This window comes from Mauremys mutica, chromosome 10 (genome assembly GCF_020497125.1).
Source record: "Mauremys mutica isolate MM-2020 ecotype Southern chromosome 10, ASM2049712v1, whole genome shotgun sequence".
NCBI lineage: Eukaryota > Metazoa > Chordata > Testudines > Geoemydidae > Mauremys > Mauremys mutica.
In genome coordinates this window covers 39,286,759-39,307,712 of record NC_059081.1, presented here as the reverse complement: position 1 = coordinate 39,307,712, position 20,954 = coordinate 39,286,759, and the positions used below count along the sequence as shown (strand labels likewise).

Sequence of the window (20,954 nt, the reverse complement as noted above, 5' to 3'; positions counted from 1 at the left end):
CTGGGCTGCTGACACCTCTGCATCACCACAGCAGGCTTAGATTAGACGACCTTGCGAGGCTGGGTGGGCTAGGCAGGAAGTACTGTCCAGCAGTACCGGAGTCGTGACCCCACACAGCCCTCTGACTGGCCTATATCAGTACTTAAACCAGGAAGCCATGAAGGGGAGCTGTCTGAGCAACACTACAGACTGCCTGCCTGCCTTCGAGACCCTGCTTGTGACTGGCCCTAGACTCTGGCTTCTGACCCTGGTTTGTCCTCACCTTGGCTCTTTGATTGCTGTCTGTAACCTGGCGCCCAATCCTATCTCCTGGTAACCTGACCCTGCCTGCCTGCTGATGCCTGACTCTCAGTTCGCCCTCTGGACTTCCTTGGACTCTAATCTCCTGGTACCCGTCTCCCAACTCCAGCTCCAGTCACTAGATCTGAGCACCCCTCCTCCCAGCATGACAGAAGATGGGTAGGACTACATGAGGAAAACTTCTCTTGCCACTAATTTGATTCTGACCAGTGCTATCGTTCCTTTATCTCAAAAGATAAATGCACTGCTTCCACTTAATTAGATCACTGATCCTTGCTTTGTTCAATCAACATCACTGCTATCAAAACCATTTGTATCTATTTTTATTCAATTTATTTATTTATTTATGCTGGAACTAGCTAAGTTGGTCAAGAACATATTGGAAACTTCCATGGTAACTGAAATGTACTCAAATATGAAAGAGTGCACTCTATTTCATTTCTGTGTGATCAACTGTGAAAGAAAGTGGCAAACATTCTACACAATTCTGAAAGAAGAAAAACAAATCCATGTGAGGTAGCAAAGTGCTACGTGGTAACACAGTCCTCATTATTAGTAACATGCACTAGCCAACCAAAACTTCAAATGTAAACATGAACAAAATATCTGCATTGGGTCACTTAGAATTTTTATTTATAAAACTAATTTTTCAGATGTCAGAGGCCTATCTCTTTTATAGATCAAAGTTACTCTACACTAAACAATTAAGAATGGCTCTGATTTTCATTCATCTATTTTAAGATCAGAAGGGACCATTGTGATCATCTAGTCTAACCTCCTGCTTAACACCACCCATAGAACTTCCCCCAAAATAAGTCCTGTTTGAACAAGAGCATCCTTTTAGAAAACCACTGTTGTAAAAAAAAAAAACCCCTCCTTTAAGAAAAACACCTACCTTTTTCTATATCACAAAATAGCTTCAATGATTTTTAAAACTTTCAAAATAAGTTTTTATTTGTACTATCAACAAGCATAAGAAATTTCAGTCCATTTTTCTCTTAGAAGTTTGTAAATGGCCTGAATATAAGGGTTTAAAATGGAGTTACTTTTTCAATCTATGTTTACGGTGGTTGTAAAGCCAATCCTTGTGGCAGGGAAACCAAGAAGAAATCTACAGCTCTGATTTCTCAAGATCTTCAAAAACTACTTCATTTTCTTAACTTTTTTTATTAGCTAAATTTAACTGTGGGCAGGGCCAGCTTTAGGGCGATTCCCCCGATTCCCGGGAATTGGGCCCCACACCTAAGGGGGCCCCTTGCCCTCGGCCGAAGTGCCACCGGAAACAGCAGCAACCAATTGAGCTGCTGCCGAATTGCCGCCGCTATCTTCGGCGGCAGCTCTTTCAAATCGGGCCCCACACGTCCTAAAGCCGGCCCTGACTGTGGGTCTAATACTGTTTCCATTGAAACCAATGGCAAAACTCCCATACTGGTATCAATGGGAGAAGATGTGGGCTCTATATTAGTCCTATATTTTATACTTCCCGCTTTTCAAATTTTTAAAAACAAATGTGGGTTTTAAGCTGGTCTAAACTAGAAAGTTAGGTCAACCCAGCTACATCCCTGAGAGACACTGTTAAGCCAAATTAAGTCCCAGTGTAGACAGCGTTAGGACTTCCATTGATATAGCCACTGCCTCTCCAAGAGGTGGATTTACTACAGAGATGGAAGAATCCTTTCTGGCACTGTAGAAAGCATCTATATTACAGCAGTGCAGCTGCAGCGCTGCTGCTGTGCCATTGTAGCATTTCTAGTGTAGACATAGTACTCTTAAAGCATTCAAACTGTCCCGCTGCTGGGTTTTTTGTTTGGTTTTTTTAATGGGGTGGGAGCACTAAGAAGGAGGGTCATTCGGTTGCCTCAAATAGCTCATTAAAAAAAAATTCAAACATGAACTTATGACCTGCTCCTGCTTGCATGGGTTTTAGTGAGAGCAGGCTCTTTGGATCAAGTCAGGCAGTGGAAGTCTTTCCATTTATTTCACTGGGCATTGAATCAGACCCTAATGCTCAAGGAGGACAAGTGTCTTTAGGTTTTAAAAAAAAATTGCTTTAGAAATTCTGAAGATGAGATTTTTTTCTGGTGACTTTTGATAAGATTCAGAAGTTCTCTCTCTACCGTATGCACACTCTTGTGTGCATACGGTAGAGAACAAGCTCTGGACAACTAAGTTAACATTGGTGGTCTTTGCAACATGCAGTGATCCATTTATAAAATCACTGAAATGACAGTGATGCAGCTCAGTGGGGGATAGCTTTATCCCATCACACAGGGTGGTTATTTTAGGGTTTTGTGGGGAACTGGGGAGAGGTGAGGCAGTCTAGAAGGGATTAGTGGGGCTGGAACCAGTGGATCTGCTACTACTCAGCACTAGCTATTGCCATGCTGAAGAGGATGAGCTGCAGGAGATAATGCAATCCTGAGTAGAACATGCAGCATAAAGAAGGGTTCTCTCAATTCTCTTCCCCCCCAGGAAGCCTCTCCAGACATTTTTTTGGGTTGGATGCCATGAACAAGATTTTCCCTGCAGTGTCTTCTATTGGATATTTTACTTAAAAAAAATAGTTTGTGTATTTTTCAATATGAAAGTCAAGGTCAATATTTTCAAAAATGGCGTCTGATTTTGAGGTAACTTGGACTTGATTTTAAGAAGCACTGGGATTCCACAACTCCACCCGAGGCCCAGAAGAGTTGTAGGTGCACAGGACTCCTGGAAAGCAGACACAAGAATTGAAAAGTTGGTCACCCAAAAACTGAGGCACCCAAAAATCACTCTTGAAAATTTTGACCCAGTGCATATATTTGAATTTTCTAATAAACACACAGCATAACAGCTAAGGGGAGAACAGCTAGTAGCAGATCCACTGGTCCAAACCAACTAAACCCTTCAACACTGTGTCACCTCTTAAAAAAAATCTGTGTGTTGGGGACACAGGCTGTTCCCCATAGAGCTCTGCCTTGAAGCACTCAGTGATCCAGGCCTCCTGAACTCCAGTTCTGCGGCATCCAGGGCTTTCCATGCTTCAGTTAATACAAAATTATGATTGAGAATTTAGCCACACAAAAAACAGTGAATTCAAAGCCACACAGCACTTATCCCATAGACATAAATTCAACAGCACATACATTAATACCGAAGACTACATGCGCACAAGGAGGATGGGTTAGTAGAGCCATGGGAATTTCCTGATTTATGCAACTGAATTCAACAATAATGTTGCGTTCATTTAGGGGCAGTTTGCACTTAACATATATGTGCACAACTGTCTATAGATAAACTCTGTAGAAACATTTCAGCTTCTTTTATACCATATAAACAAACCAGCATGGCCGGATCCTCAGGTGGTGTAACCTGGGATAGCAACTCTAACATCACTAGAACTACATCAGTGTACACCAGCTGAGGCTCTGTCCAGTCACATCTATGCAAAGAAGCATTTCTTCATGTTTTTGGCATAATAAAAAGCTTATTTCTTTCTGCTGACCTGCAAGCTCTTTTATGTAGCTGGCTGAGGGAACTCAATAAAACCTGCCTAGCAAGCCAGCTAGGGCGTTTTGTGTTTGGTTGGTTGGTTTGTTTCTGAATTAAGAAAAAAAGTTATCCAAGTCTGCCAGTGCTGGAAAACAAGAGTGACCTACATTTAAAAGTAAATTAAGATCTCTAATGTGAGAAGACAATTAGGGCAGGAAAAAAAGACTTGGTTTGGTTATTGTAGAACAGCATCTCTCAAACTTTTTTACCGGTGACCCTTTTCACACAGCAAGCCTCTGAGTGCTACCTCCCCTTATAAATTAAAAACACTTTTTTATACATTTAACACCATTAGAAATGCTGGAGGCAAAGCGGGATTTGGAGGGTGGAGGCTGAGAGCTCGCAACCCCCCCATGTAATAGCCTTGTGACCCCCCCCAGGTGTCCCAACACCCAGTTTGAGAACCCCTGTTATAAAAGATTTTCTTTCTAATGAATCCTCCAACAATTCTCTGTGCAAAGCAGCTAGTGTGCAACAGGAGTGCTCTGCAGCGGTGGCACAGCTGCACATATTTGGTTTGCAGGTGTTTGCTTTTAGACTCATAGTGCTAGTGAAACCACACATTATCCAGCAGCTAGTTGCAAAAATGCTGAAACAATGCTCAGCTGATTGGTTTCTCAAACCCTTCTCTCTTGAATCCCCCCATCCTTTCTCAGTTCACAAGGACTCTATTTGAAATGCTACATAAAAGAGTTGGTTGTTTCAACCCTGTTTTTAGTTCAGCCTTACATTTTGTCTCTTGACTGAGCTTGACACACTTGACCCAGGATGTATTTCTTTCCTTCTTTTTTTCAAAAATAAAATAAAATCTGCTTAACATTTGTTAAAGTCATAGCAGTTAAAAAATAGAAGTCAGTTTCAGAAGCTGTTTTTGTATTCCTACAAGTTAAAACATCTGAAATGTAGAAGCTAGTCATAGGCTGGGTAGAATTCAGTTTTCTTTTTGACAGATAATGTTTATTTTAAGGTTTTATATTTTTATTTATAGCACACTCCTTTTTATTCCAAACCCTATTATCTGAACCTCTGCATTAGCCAAACCCTGTCTTTGTCCCCCAGCATGAGATATCTGCCCTCCCTCCACAGCATGTATCTCATGCTGGGGGACAAGGAAGGGGTTTGGATAAAAGAGTAAAGATCCCCTGGCAGGACTGTGAAGAGGAGCAGTTGCTGCCCCGGGCCACGAGGGAGGCCACCCTGCTGAACAGTCCTGCAGGAGCCCTGAGAGACCCTCTGTACTAGCTCTGCTGCCATTGGAGTGAGTGAGCAGGAATGTGGCAGCAGAGGTACAGAGGGCTCCCTGTGCTGCCAAAGGGCCGGTAGGTGACACCTGATCCTTGCAGGCACAAGGTGCAGTAGAGACACTGTAGTCCTGGCAAGGCAGAGCCAGGAGCGCCGCCAGCTTTTTTGGTGCCCTAGGCAGCAGAAGGTCCTGCCCCAGAAATGCCACCCTGACAGAGGCGGTGGAAGGTCCCACCCCCGAAATACTGCTGACAACCGGGGCGGCCAAAGATCCAGCCGCTGCGGTCATCGCCCCCCAAATGTTAGTGCCCTGGGCGACCACCTAGGTCTCCTAATGGGTTGCGCCGGCCCTGGGCACTTAAATGTTCACATCTCCACAAAATTATGGGGTTTTAGTATTTTAGATTTGTATTGATTTTAAATTTTCACAGTTGAGGGAAATTAGGGGGCATCAGATAATTATTTTATGACACTAGACGTGGATTTCAAAAAGTTGAATCTTGATAACCATTAAGACACAAATTGTCAACATCGCATGTCAAAATATACAAAGTCAACAGCCTTAAATCAAACTCTAAGTTCTCTTACTTTACTTTTGTAAATTTTGATTATCATCAGTGGAAATACTTTTACATCTGTTTGTTTGTAGAGTGGAATCGACGTTTACTGACATTTACCAATAAAAGCCTAATCCTTCCAAGCCTCGCTATTTGTATAATGTAACCACTGGATGGAGAAATAGAGGAAGTGGTGTTCATAGAACACTGGAAAAGGAGTCTGAACCTCTGGGTACTAGTCCCAGCTTTGCCACAGTCTCATTTTGTAACCTTGGGGAAATTATTTACTCTGCATCTCAGTTTACCCATCTGAAAAATAAGGATAAAACATTCTTAAACTCAGCAGGGTTTAAAATTCAGGCTTAAAATTTGAAATGTACTGTGAAAATATTGGATCTAAGTAAAAAATATTGTTATTCTAAAATATAGATTAGAGTCATGGGAAAAGCAGTAAAAAGCAAAATAAAAACTTGATCAAACTATTTTGCTTAGGACAATGGCTTCTGTACAGGCATAGCAACATTTTCAAAAGAAATTGCATGGGTTTAGACCACCTGGGTAGTGACTGTGTTTGACAATGGGCCATTACAGCTCTTTCAGTGCCAATAATCTTTGTAATAAAAGCATTTGTTTTTGTAATAGACTATAATAGCTCTGCAGAAGCCATCAGAATTTCTCATATTCAAAATCCACGTACTAGGAAAAGGAATGCGTGCCCAAAGACGACTAGGAATTTTAGAGCCATTGCAGTCTATTTTGTTAATAATAATACACGTATAAACCTTTGGGTCTTGCAACTTGGTTTGATATTACAATAATGTTTGTCATTTCTAGGCAGCTTTTTAGCATGGTACTTCAGGGCAGCTCCATAAATGACAATATAAAGTGGTCAGGAATGACAGATGGATGTGTTTGTCAGTGTTCCTGTTCTGATTATTTTTAATCATTAATGTACTTTTGTGATGTATATGTTCCAATTCTTTGGAGTAGTGGTGTTCATTAACAGTTCATGAATGTGAAGTCATGTATTTCAGGTACAGCTTGATTCAGTAACAAGCTTAGTACAGGGGGAGAAACCCTGCAAGAGGTATGGGATAAACTCAGAGGTATTGTAACAGGTGATTGAGACTTTCACCATTAGGTCACCACTTCAAGTTCTGCCCAAGATACTAGCAGCAAGCATCTGGAAAGTATTCAATGGCCAATGTGCAGTGAGTTGAGATCGGGTCTCACTTCTGGTCCACATACAAAGGTGTTTGTATGACAGAAATTCCCACAGTTAGCACGTATTTTTTTTACTGCAAGCAGGGACTGTCTCTCCTTATATGTGTCTTTATAAAACCTAGCACATTTTTGACACTCAATATCTCCTTTACTAGATACTACACAATTTATCCTAAATCCCAAGAGCCTAATTGGATCATGAATATATTTAATCTGCCAAAGGATTGTGTTTATGATAAATTCCAACAATCCTACTTCCAGCAATGGAAAGCCTCTTTATGAGAAAGAAAGGTCAGCTCCTGTCGTACAAAATGATTTGGGCTTCAAAGACACTTTCCGTATCCTGAAAGTTATCCTGGAAGCATAGAAAAAGCATCTTGGATAATGAAGAACAAAGTTCCTGAAGCAAGTGATATCTATCTTCTGAAAATAAGTAGGGAGCTCCCTGTAAGTGTTGCAGGTTTCACGGACATTTTGTAAAAAGGGTACAGAAAAGGTTATTTCACATTTAATTCTAGCAGAAGCAAAACAGTTTCCTGACATGCTGGTTCAAATATTTTGAAGCAAATTAGATATGGTTTTACAACATGCTTGATGGCTGCAAACTCAATTCAACCTATCACTATAATGTGGACATGTGCCTCAAAAGCTAGTTTTCAGGCTGGCACCATGAAGCAGAGAATCCTACAAGAAAGAGGAGGGGAAGGAAGAGAGAGAGTGTGTGTTTAAATACGATCAGTGTACATGGTGCTTTACAAATAAAGACAAAGTTCCAGCCAGATGGAGTAACCCATGCAGAGAGTGCTAAAGGCCAACATTTTCAAACATGGATGGGTGCACCTAAAAAAAGCCTGCTTTACACAGATTGTGAATACCCGCATCTTCTATTGAACTAATGGAAGTTGAGGACACTCAGCATTTCTCAAAGGACTTGAGTCTTGCAGGATTGGGCCTAAACTCCTGACTCCCAGTGTTGTGTACTAAAACAATAGGACCATCTTTCCTGTCATGGCAAGTGCTAAATATTATTATTGGGATATTCCTTCCTGTTCTATATGCACTGGCATATATACTGGCAATAATGTATGGCTTACATAGCATAGCTTTTATTCTTTGATGTGGGAAAAATATTATATTGTTAGGAGGAGGAAAATTCCCATGATGCCTCAATTTTCCATTTCACTGAGAGGCAGATCTTTGCAACCAGAACACTGTCCTTCCCACAAAAGAGACCTTCTGTCAAAAACTGGTCAGTTCCTTTCAAAGAGTAAAAAAAAGCAAAATCCTAGTCCTACTGAAATGGGTGGAAGTTTTCCCAGTGATTTAAGTGGGACTAGGATTTGGGCCCAAATCACTAGTAATGTCTCAAAAATAATGGACCCAATTCTCATTTGCACATTTTACACCATTCTGACACTACTAAAGGGCCTTAAAGTGAGTGTAAGTTACATTTCCACTTACTTGAAAGCCCGTTTACACTGCCAGAATGGTGTATTGTGTAAATGAGAGCCAGGCCCAATAAGTGCATTTTTGCCATATGTATAGATATTTTAAAAAATCCTAAAATCTACTAAGATCCTATATTAGAAGATCTCAGCTACATAGTTGTAAGAATCAAACATTCACTTCCTTGAAAGTTAACAATTGCCTTCTTTTTCAGCTGGCTAAACATGGATTTTCCTTTCTCACACTTGTTATCAACATGCTGGCTCAAAGATAAACAGCCTTGGAATGTCAGTAGCCCATTGAAACGAAAGTGTTCATTGCGGATTACAAACTAAATTCATACCACTTAAACACAGAGCAGACAAATCGGCTGAGAAGCCATTCAGAGTGCAAAGTGTATGTCAGTACACTGGCAGCACAGCAGATGCCATGCATTTTGTTTTGTCATACAATAGAACCTCAGAGTTACAAACATCAGAGCTACAAACTGACCAGTCAACCACACACCTCATTTGGAACTGAAAGTACTCAATTAGACAGCAGCAGAGAAAAAAAAAAGGCAAATACAGTACAGTACTGTGTTAAACGTAAACTAATAAAAAAATAAAGGGAAAGCAGTTTTCTTCTGAATAGTAAAGTTTCAAAGCTATATTAAGTCAATGTTCAGTTGTAAATTTTTGAAAGAACCATGACGTTTTGTTCAGAGTTACGAACATTTCAAAGTTATGAACAACCTCCATTCCCAAGGGGTTCGTAACTCTGAGGTTCTACTGCATACAAACGTAAAGAATTTTCTGAGATGATTAGAACCAGGGCCGGCTCCAGGCACCAGTATTCCAAGCAGGTGCTTGGGGCAGCAATCTACAAGGGGTGGCAGTCCGTGTGTTTTTGCCACCCTAAGCAGTGCGCCGAATTGCCGCCACGGATGGCGTGGGCAGTCCATGTGCCGTTAAGGCGGCATGCAAGTTTCCGTGGCAGCGGCAATTCAGCCGCGGAAACACGTGTGCCGCCTTAACAGCACATGGACTGCCTCCACCGTCCACGGCGGCAATTCGGCAGACTGCTTGGGGCAGCAAAAACAATAGAGCCGGCCCTGATTAGAACACAGACATTCTAAATCTGTTTTACAGCAACCAACTTACTTTATATAGTCCCCTCCCATCCTCCTCAAACACAACATCCATGTCACAAAGATAGAGAACCACCTTGCAAAATGATACTTATAAGAAAAACAGGGTAAATAACTGAAATTGTGGATGGCCCAGAACCAAAACCTTGTATCCAAACAGTCTTCAAACTTTGAGAGACTTTGGATCAACATCTGAGATTTGTGGTGGTCCTCACTCATCTCAGTGCTTTAATGAATATTCATTTTAGATTTCATCTGTTCAGAAAAAAAGAGTAAAAAATTGCATCTTCAGTATTGGTAAGTGACCTTCAGAAGTTAGAATGATTTGTCTAAAGCTCTTCCCAAAAATTCTGGTTCCTACTTCTTTGGTCTCAGGATTCCATTGAAATTAAAAGTAACTGAACTTGGAGTCTCAAGAGGCTGACTTCAAGTTTTAGGCAAAGATTTGGGTCACTTCATATTTTCCCTGTTCACCCATCGCTGTTCTTTTATTAAGATGTTAAAATTAGGCTGAGCAGTTGCCTTTAGTGATTGGAGAAAGGTAGTTTGTTCCACAACCATGAAATGAGCTAACAAAATGTTCTACCTCATAGCACTTGTTTTAGAGCACTATTGAATTTCAGTTTCAAATAGGCTTTTGGCCTAATGTAGATGAAATTCTGTTATTTAGCTTCACTGTACTTTTATACATTATACAAATACTTTTGATTCCCTGTTTGAAGCTGAATAGTTGCTAATAGCCAGTTGTTAAAAAGCCATGGAAGAAATAGTATACTCTGTTTTGTGAGGTTATGACTAAGTATTGCAGTGCTGTTTGATACAAATTTAAGGTCCTTTGCACAAATATGTGGGGCTTGTCTCTCCACTCTGTTATACCAATTTGTGCCACTGTAATTCCATTTTTAATATATAATTTATTACCATCCTCCTCATCATTTAGCTTGGTTTCCATCTTCAGTTAAATAAAATTTCTAGGTGTCTGATGTTCAGTTGGACAAAAATATACCCCTGACTTCATGAATATGATTAGTAGTAGACCTCTGTTGAACTCGGATCTGTATAGAAAATATTTTAAGATTCTTGTCCACAATGAGCTCAGGGCCGGATATACCAACAGCGATGTTTTAAAATATCTCCTGTAGTTTGTGGTTTTTTTGTTGTTGTTTTTTTTAAATAACTAGTATAGAGGTATCAGGATCACGGCTGAGTTCTGTGCAAGATGATTCTTGCTAATCAGTTTCATTGACAGTTGAGTAGGCTGAACAATGAGTAATCTAGTCAAAACGAGAAAAAAAAACGATATCCTGGACAAAGATCTCATGAGACAAGGCTGACCTGGTGTGAAATCTAGCCATGTTTTTCTAGTGGTAATGACAGGTCTTAATCTGCTGATCACACTGTTCGCAAACACCCTTGAGAGAAAACACTTCTATATACGAGAAGAGATTTTGCAGGGAAAAAATACACTTTTATTCTCTTATTTAAATAAAAGCCCTTAACTTTCAGCAAAGTGGAAGAGTGATGGTGAAATGTGTCTAAATAAAACAGTGAGGTAAATGGGACTTTGCAACATCACATCATAACTGATTATTGCAAATAGTTTTAAATGTTTTTTTCATCTCCTTGCTCCTTCCACATCATCACAATAGTATTAAGCTGTATTCTGTTCAGTATGAAAATTAGATATTTTTAATACAAAAAAAATTTGTTTTTAAGCTGTTGCTTATTTTCTTGTAGTTATAGTGTATCTTATTTTAAATATGTACTAAACATCTTTGAAACATTCCTCCTTCTAGCATTTGTAGTGCTTGCCAAGCCACCTGACAGCAGCTTCACTGGCAGAATGAAGGGCCCTAAGGCCACCTTGAAGTCTGGTTAGTTGACACTCATCGACAACATGCACCACCGACTGACAGAGACCATGTTGACAAAGTGGGTTGTCACACAGACCCCATGTGTAAACATTGGCTGTGCATATTCCTGAGCTAGTTCGGAATCTGTTCAGCAGAGACCAAAGGTGATGTGGCAGGTCAAATCCTCGCGGTCAAATGGTCGCATCAGCTACAATGAAACCATTCTAAACGTCTTTAGCCGGCCACTCATCGCGCTGTAGGATTGCTGCTGACATATTCTGATCTGGCAGTTGAGACCACAATGGACGCCTCGATATAAGTCATGCTCTGGGGTGACTGAAGATGCCTATGTAGGTTGGGAGACCTGGATTGGCATGTAGCTTTTCCACCAATCTAGCTATAGACTCTGTGTGATGAATGTGTGGCAGAACTGGTAGTCATGGAATAGTAATGTACATTATTAAAGACGAATCATGTACACCCAGGCACACTTCCGTAATATCATGTAGTGTAGTGTTTTCTACATGATCCATTTTGTCCTCCCAGTAGTACAAGATAATCTCAAAAGACAGAAATCATCCAACACTCTTATTCTTAGATTCATAACTCCTAATTTAAGGAACATGGCATAAGAACAGCATGAAGGCCCCAAATCCGCAAATATGTACTTGATTAAATTTTTACATGTGATCTTAGTGTGACTATTCTGCAGCATTGCCAGCTCTTGGCATTTTATCATGAGTCTCACAATATTCGGTGCTTTTCTTGAAGACCCAGCTCCTGGAGGCAAGATATTACATGAGCATCTCAGCTTTCATTTTAAGAGTTTCAACACCTTGCAGTTGCGGAGTAAAGCCTGAAAATGTGAACTGAGTGCACCCTGCAGGCTGAGAAACCAGAAGGCAAATAAAGAGAACCTAAAATTGATTTCTTTTTAATTTTATGATTTTCAAGCCAAACTCATGAATTTTGAGGGGCTGATTCATGACTTTTGAATGCTTGAGGTTGTCAATATTCCATGTGCATAAAACCAAACACATGCATTAGACTTGGCAGGAGCAGAGCCTTAGATACTTTCATGATTGGCATGATGTAAATACCTAACCTAGGTAAATATTAAAAATTACATGCTTTAAAATGATGTGATTTTGCTGCAAGGCAAGGAGGTGGAATGGAAAGGCAATCTATTCATTTAATTTTTAAAATAAGGTTGGCACTCATGAATGAAGCAATGACTTTACCATCTAACTTGCTTAACCAGTGAAAAGTTAGAAATTATTATTTAATGTCACTGTGATCAGCATATAGGGAAACATACATTTGCCAAAGACTAGTATAAGCATTACCTTAAAAATTAAGTGATGTTAGCCTCTCCTTTCATTGCCCTGTGTTTGCTCAGAAGCACCACTTGGGAGAGTCTTCATTATCTATAAATGGGTAAAAACAGGATGTAGAATGTACTTTCAAAAGTTCAGAGTAGCTCCTTATCTGGACATACATAGCCCTAGAAGACAATTAAAATACTACTGAGAGAACCTGTCAATTAGACTTGGATGAGGTGATTAGGTCCACAGCATCCTATGCCTTTAAAGAAACACATTTTAGCTAAGTAATGTTTGAAAAGTGTTTTGCAGACAACTAGAGCTTGATCTTTAACGGTTATGCAATGCCGGTCCTTTTATTATTTAATTAAATCCTCATCCAACCCACATTCATATAAACAAGCTAAAATGATGTGATTTTGCTGCAAGGCAAGGAGGTGGAATGGAAAGGCAATCTATTCATTTAATTTTTAAAATAAGGTTGGCACTCATGAATGAAGCAATGACTTTACCATAGAAAATCTTTGCCATTAAACAAGGACTCCCTGTAGAATCTGAAATCCAGACTGGTTTTAATAAAATGTCTCTTTGATTTGAAAAACAGATCTGTACCATGCTGAGGCTATTGCTAGAAAGACATTTGGCTCTTGTTTAGCTTTGTGGTCTCTGGGCCTCAGGTACTTGAGGATGAACTTCCTTGTGTCAACCAGGGCACTTCTGCCAGGTCTCCTTTTGCAGCAGCCAAGAGATGTGATCTCATCTGCCTGGGTATTCTTTGAGTTCTCTCTTACCTCTTTTATTTCTGATCTCTCTCTCTCCATTAAAAATATCCCTATCCTTCCCCCGTCCCAAGTAGTGATGTGCCCTCCATACAATTCCAGATGCTTTTCCGCAAACAGCAGGACTATGTAGCTGCCTTTGAAGGATAACATTACATTGCACAGACAACTAGTGTATTTAGCCTAAAAGTTAGGGTGTTAGCCTTGGTGCCCTGGCCAAATGCCAACTTGGATAACTGCATTTCTCCTCAAATCCCCTTTCACTTCAATTTCATACATCATCCTTCACTTCTTATCCTAAAACTGTTTGAGCTAACGCACGAGAACGTGACAGGATGGGAGAATTTGTTTAGGGAAACATAGGTATATAAGGTTTCTAATTCTGTAACACTGCTTGGTAAAAGCACACCAAAACCTAATATATAATAATGTACCCAGACAGAGCTATGTTTGGCAATGGGCCCATGCACAGAGGATTGAGATGAGGGCTCTCCCCTTCACCCTCCAACTGAAGAGCAGATCCACACAGGCTGCTTCAGTCTAATGGCTGAGTTTATACTTTGTGGGCCACTCCAGGGCTGAATGTAACCTCTCTATTCAGTGGGTGCACTATACTAAACTGCTGAGTGAGCACCAACCACCTGCAGTGGCACCCCCACCCGGCCTCATAGCCCTAATCCCAGTCTGGTATGTAGAGGAGGCCTGGGCAGGGAGCCATGGAGATCGAGCCTGCCCTGCACTCACACCAGAGCAGCAGCTCCTGTCTAGCTCCCTGCGCCAGGTGTAGTGACCTGACCCACAGAGCTGCAGCACCACTCAAGTTTGGCCATGAGGTTCCTACACGCTGGGAGAAGTATACATTTGCCTGGTTTTGCACCCTTGATTTTATTATTTATGTGGGTGCAATTGAACCCATGGGCTGCTCCCCTTGGGTGCAATTGACACTGCTGGGCTGCTCCCCTTGATATCCTATCCCATTCCCATGAGGGCATGAACTCCTGAGAATCTGCATAGCTGTGGGTCCTTGGATGTGGAGGGGGTGTTTGCCTTCTCCCCAAGTTTCCCTTTCTCTGCATCATAGAGCCACACTTGACTCTCCTGCCAGGATGAGCTCTGCAGCCATAGAACAGGCACCAGGACTTGCTTCAGTTTGATTTGGATATAAAAGGAAAAATAAAAAACATTTTTATCCAAAATAATATTCAACTATTGGGACACTAGGAAATAATGCAGATACTGATGTGCATTTTGGAATCAATAACAAGCATGATTTCATTAACTATGCAAAACCTAATGAACACAAAAAGGAAATAAACAGGCACTGCAGTAACAGGAAACGAACCACAGTCTTAACTAACAAATGCTGGCTGGGAAGCAAGCTATTGTCAGAGCTTGGAGAGTTCAAATCCCTCTGCTGCAATGACTGGCTTGGCATACTGGCTAAATGGACAATTGGCCTATTTATGGCAAGGGAGGCAGCTCAGATGTATTAAAGCTGTGCACCACTTACAGAAGATGATCAGTCAGTTGAAGGTTAGTAGTAGTAAAGTGCTTAGCTGTGTTTGACGCCAATGAAGATTTACTAATATTTTAAAATGCCAAGTCTAGATTTGTCTGTTTTAACTGATGAGTTTGCTCATCTTAGGGTATTTACTGAATATGTTATACCTAATGTAAATTGAGCAACATCTGCATCTCTTTTTTCTTTTCTCTTGTGGTCCCCCAAAGTTCTTCTTTTGTGTATAATGACCATGACTTACTTTACTATGAGGGAAGATTTGAAAATAAATTGAAAATGGAGGTGGTAGTCAGTGTCCAACCACAGTCTTTGAAATGGTGGCGAACATGGTTTGGTGCTGTCTGCAATTGCAGTTGGACTGTTTTTAGCACACAGTTTCAGCTACACACATTGTTGGTATCCATTGTCCATGATGGGTAAGTTCCTGTTTACTCTAGGGACATTTTCTCATCATTGCTAAAGTAGGCTCAGGTCTACTGGTTTTAGCAATATTAGATGCCTGAAGTATCATTATGTGGATTAGATCTGCTCTGAGCTGGAGTACATGACAAGGTGTTAAAAGTGCCAGTAGCCTGCCAATACCAGGACTTCTAATGTTGCTAAACCCTGTGCAGATGAACTATTTCCCTTAGTGTAGATAGGGCTATAAGGTTGACAAAATTCATAATGATGTGGGACACATTGGAGAGAGCCCAGGGCGAGCAATAAAAATTATACAAGGTTTAGAAAACCTGATCTATGAGGAACGGTTAAAAAACTAAGTATGCTTAGTCTTGAGAAAAGAAGACTGAGGAGGGACTGATCATAATCTTCAAATATGTTAAGGGCTGTTATAAATAGGATGTTGCTCCACTGTCTTCCATGTCCACTGAAAGTAAGACAAAAAGTAATGGGCTTAATCTGTAGCAAGGGAGATTTAGGTTAGATAGTAGGAAAAACTTTCTAACTATAAGGACAATTCGCCCTGGTCTATACTACGAGTTTAGGTCGAATTTAGCAGCAATAGATCAATGTAACCCTGCACCCGTCCACATGATGAACCCATTTTTGTCAACTTAAAGGGCTCTTAAAATCAATTTCTGTACTCCTCCCTGATGAGGAGATTAGCACTGAAATTGACCCTGCTGGGTCGAATTTGGACGCAATTCAACCGTATTGGCCTCCGGGAGCTATCCCAGAGTGCTCCATTGTGACTGCTCTGGACAGCACTCTCAACTCAGATGCACTGGCCAGGTAGACAGGAAAAGCCCCGTGAACTTTTGAATATCATTTCCTGTTTGGCCAGCGTAGCGAGCTGATCTGCACAGGTGACCATGCAGAGCTAATCAGCACAGGTGACCATGGAGTCCCAGAATTGCAAAAGAGCTCCAGCATGGACCGAATGGGAGGTACCGCATCTGATCACTCTATGGGGAGACAAATCCGTGCTATCCGAACTCCGTTAAAAAAGATGAAATGCCAGAATATTTGAAAAAAATCTCCAAGGGCATGAAGGACAGAGGTCATAACAGGGACCCGCAGCAGTGCCGCGTGAAGCCTACCAAAGAACCAGAGAGGCAAATGGCTGCTCTGGATCAGAGCCTCAGACAGGCCGCTTCTATGATGAGCTGCATGCCATTCTAGGGGGTGCCCCTACAACTACCCCACCCCTGTGCTTCCCTCCTCCCTCACCCCTCCCGGGCTATCTTGACAGTTATCCCCCCATTTGTGTGATGAATTAATAAAGAATGCATGAATTTGAAACAACAATGACTTTATTGCCTCTGCAAGCAGAGATCAAAGGGGGGAGGGGAGGGCGGTTGGCTTACGGGGAAGTAGAGTGAACCAAGGGGGCGGGTTTTCATCAAGGAGAAACAAACAGAATTTTCACACTGTAGCCTGGCCAGTCATGAATCTCGTTTTCAAAGCTTCTCTGATGCACAATCTTCTAACCGCCCAGGTGTATGGCTGCGTGTAATCAGCGGCCAGGCAACTTGCCTCAACCTCCCACCCCACTATAAATTTCTCCCCCTTACTCTCACAGATATTGTGGAGCACACAGCAAGCAGTAATAACGATGGGAATATTGGTTTCGCTGAGGTCTAACCGAGTCAGTAAACTGCACCAGCGAGCTTTTAAACGTCCAAAGGCACATTCTACCACCATTCTGCACTTGCTCAGCCTATAGTTGAACTGCTCCTTACTACTGTCCAGGCTTCATGAGCCATGGGAACAAGGGGCAGGCTGAGGTAGGTGCGACCCTGCAGTGCTGCTGACTGGGAGAGCAGCCTGAGGCAGAAGCCTCCAGCTGGCATGATATTCCAGGCAGGACTGAATCTCCATTAGACGAAACTTAAAGAAGAGAATGACCTGGAGTCATTCTCATTTTTGTCCAGGCACCCCCAACTGACCTCACCGAGGCCGGACAGAAGCACTCATGTCTGCCCAGGTGCCCCCGACCAACCTAACCAAGGTTGGCCAGGAGTACCCATGGGATGACGACGACGGCTAGCAGTCATATTGCACCGTCTGCTGTCTGCAAGGCAAAGCAAGGGGATGCTGCTGTGTAGCACTGCAGTACTGCATCTGCCAGCAGCACCCAAGAGACGTACGGTGACAGTGAGCTGAGCGGGCTCCATGCTTGCCATGTCGTCTGCATGGGTAACCCAGGAAAAAAGGCGAGAAACAATTTTTTGCCGTTGCTTTCATGGAGGGAGGGAGGCCGGACGACACGTACCCAGAACCACTCGTGACAATATTTTTGCCCCATCGGGCATTGGGAGCTCAACCCAGAATTCCAATGGGCAGTGGAGACTGCGGGAACTGTGGGATAGCTACCACAGTGCAACGCTCTGAATGTCGACGCTAGCCTCGGTACTGTGGACGCAAACCGCCGACTTAATGCGCTTACTGGGGATACACACAATTGACTGTATCAAATCAATTTCTAAAAAAATCGACTTCTATTAAATTGAACTAATTTTGTAGTGTAGACATACCCTTAAGTACTGGAATGGACTACCAAGGGAGGTTTTGGAAGCCCCATTTTTAGAAGTCATTAGGAACAGGTTATACAAATACCTGGCAAGGATGCTCTAGGTTTACTTGGTCCTGCCATAATGTGAGGCAATTGACAAGAACTAGATGACTTCTCAAGGTCCCTTCCAGACATACCTTCCTATGATTCGATAAGTCCAAGAAATCTAGACCTCCTCTCAAAGAAGTGTTAGTAAAATAATACATATATTTTTTTAAAAAATACACACACCATAGAACTAACCAGACAGTTGCTCAACATCACTTCTCATTTACTTTTTGTTGCATCATCCTATAGCTACACATTTCCTATTTAGACTGTAAGCGCTTCATGGGAGAAGAGGCCCTTGTCTTTAGCTTTAGGGCAACTGCATATAAATAAAAGTAATGCACAGTGAGGTGTAGCATGCATCAGATATGAGAAGCTGGCCCCATGTATCCCAGAGAATGGTTCTTCATAACACCACTGAGATGTCTATACAGGAATCAGTTGGTGGAAGCTTGTAAGCCCTCAGAGTGTAAATAGAGTCTGAAAGAGTGAATGAGAGACAGATTCCCTTCAGAACTGCTGAATGCAACTAACAGTGGATAGTACATAGTTAACAGCAAGAATATACTTCATCATTTAGAGATCATGCCAGGTGCAAAGAGCTGGCACATGAAAGTTACCATGGAGACTATTAGAAAATGTGGGAAATTCAAAATCAGTACTTAGTTCATGTTATCACCACAAAATATGAAATATTAAAGCCATGCATAGTAATGGTATGCAGAAAGCTAATTATATAAAATGTCAGCTACAATATTGAGATTAATAGAATTTTCTGAGATAATTCAAGTAATCCAATTGCTATTACAGGCGAGTCTCATCTTACATGGGGGTTCCGTTCCGCGGTTAGCGCATAAAGCAAAAACCGCGCATAGTCAAAATTACATTGAGTTGAATGGCAGGCGGAATCGCCCGCACTACAGAAAAAGTATTTAAATTGTTATTTTTCTCTCTTTTTTTTTTTGCCGACCGCATAAAGCTGAAATCGCGCATGTTAAATGCGCATAAGATGCGACAGACCTGTATACAGGAAATTAATTTTCTATACATATACAACTGAAACTGCCTCAACTGCTAAACAAAAATCCATTCATTTATGGTTTCTTTCATTTTCCACTTTATAATGGTGATCTTAGTTGCTCTTAAGGCCATCAATGCCTAATTAGTCAATCATTAATCTCCAGGAAATGCCCTGTGCCTCCACTGTTATTGCTTAAATAAATACATAATGTCATAACATGTACTGGCTAGAATCTACCTAGGATGCATAAAAATTAGAAAGTGAATTTCATAATTTGTGATTAAGGCCTTTTATTCAGTTACATCACCATGGAATAACAAGTCCCCATTGCAAACCATCTCTGAAAATAGCTCTACCTTATAAGAAGAAAGAAAAGCATTCTGGGATATCTGCTAATACCCTGGAGGTCAATAACAGCGCTGGTGTGTGTCCACACTTGATGAGCAGCGCTGGATCACCAGCGCTGCACTCGCTACACCCCAAGCAGACCAGGTGTTCAGCCAGCGCTGCAGCCAGGGAGTTGCAGCGCTGGATGTGCCTTGCAGGTGTGGACAGTTACTAAGTTGCAGCGCTGGAAAGCCTCCACCAGCGCTGCAACTCTCAAGTGTAGCCAAGCCCTTATAGCACAAATCTGTCAAATGACACACATTAGTTTTGCTAAAAGCTTAACTTCCAGGTCACAGAATTACGAAGTTTCAATATAAGGCTGTATTCAATGGGTGGCATGCACGGAACAGTGGCAATTGCATCTGTACAAAAATTCTGGCACCGCTGACGTCAAGCCAATTGATGAAGTTTCCTTTATCAGTAGTAACACTCAAAGGGCAATGCAACCTCCATTCTATTGAAAAGGGTCTAATTCTGCAAGATACTGAGCTTTGAGAACTCTCATTGGGCCAAATTTATGTTTATACCTGTGTATATCTGGACTAACTCTACCAAAGTCATTGAGTTACTCTGTTTGTGCTGGTAGAGCGGAGAGCAGAATTTGGCACAATGACTTCAGCATGGGTTGAGTGTACACAGAAGCTTGCAGGATTTGATCCTCATAGCAGCAGCATGGTATTCTGAAACTCTGCACAGGAACAACATGCATAGTATTTTTTAATCTAATGTCAGTTCAATTTAATGGCCTATGCCAAAGTATAACAGAATTATTTATATCTTATACCTGCCTTTGCCTTTTCACAAGAAAAGTCCTTATTGGGCAAGTACAAACAAAAACAGAATCTTTTAAAAAGCAATATATTGAGTATTTTTCACACCCTGGCAACTAATCAGGGCATTTAATGTTATTAAATATACTAACTTCCATGTCACAGAATTATGAACCCTTCTAATGCAAAAAATATTCAGGGCAATTGCCTTCCACAGAAAAACATAGCATACAGACACTATCTCCAGGGGAAATCTCAGTTAACAGTGGCATCCTCTTCTAGGAACAGCACATGCTGAATGTGATGATGTTTTTATCTCTCTTCAGCATTTCAATACAAAGTAGTAACTTTGAAGTAAATGTAAATTGATAATTGTAATACACAAAATATAGTAAGCTGCATCACATTTAATTCTTTAAGGCCCTTATCTAGAGATCATTGAATGGATCAGGCCTTATGCCAAGAAATTCTCCCAGAGGTTGGGGAGTGCTTTAGTGTAACTCACCCAAAAGGGCAAATCTTTTGGTATCCCATGTCCACTAATCACACAATTTACATTCTGCCATAAACATCACTGCAACAGTGTCTGAGTCACTTATCTGGAAATTAGTAGGGTACTTTCACATTTACTTTAGATGTTCTTTTTAGAATTAATACAAATATTGCAGCTCGAACCCAGTAACCAACTCATTTTTTTATGATCCCTCTATCTCTGAAGGCATGAATAATACTGACGGTGCACAATTATCATGTCTAATGACCAACCAAAAGAGATGATTTCATAGGATGTTTCAGATTTGTCAGAGATGG

At 41.3% G+C, this 20,954-nt stretch overlaps 1 protein-coding gene across 1 annotated transcript in view; it reads right to left on the bottom strand.

Moving 5' to 3' along the window:
- The window catches only part of ITGA6 (integrin subunit alpha 6), a 170,502-nt gene that overhangs the window by 104,674 nt on the left and 44,874 nt on the right, over positions 1–20,954 (bottom strand). The window contains exon 3 of the mRNA XM_045033043.1: positions 12,629–12,709. The gene's annotated coding sequence lies outside the window, so the exon portion shown is untranslated. The remainder of the gene's footprint in view (positions 1–12,628; positions 12,710–20,954) is intronic.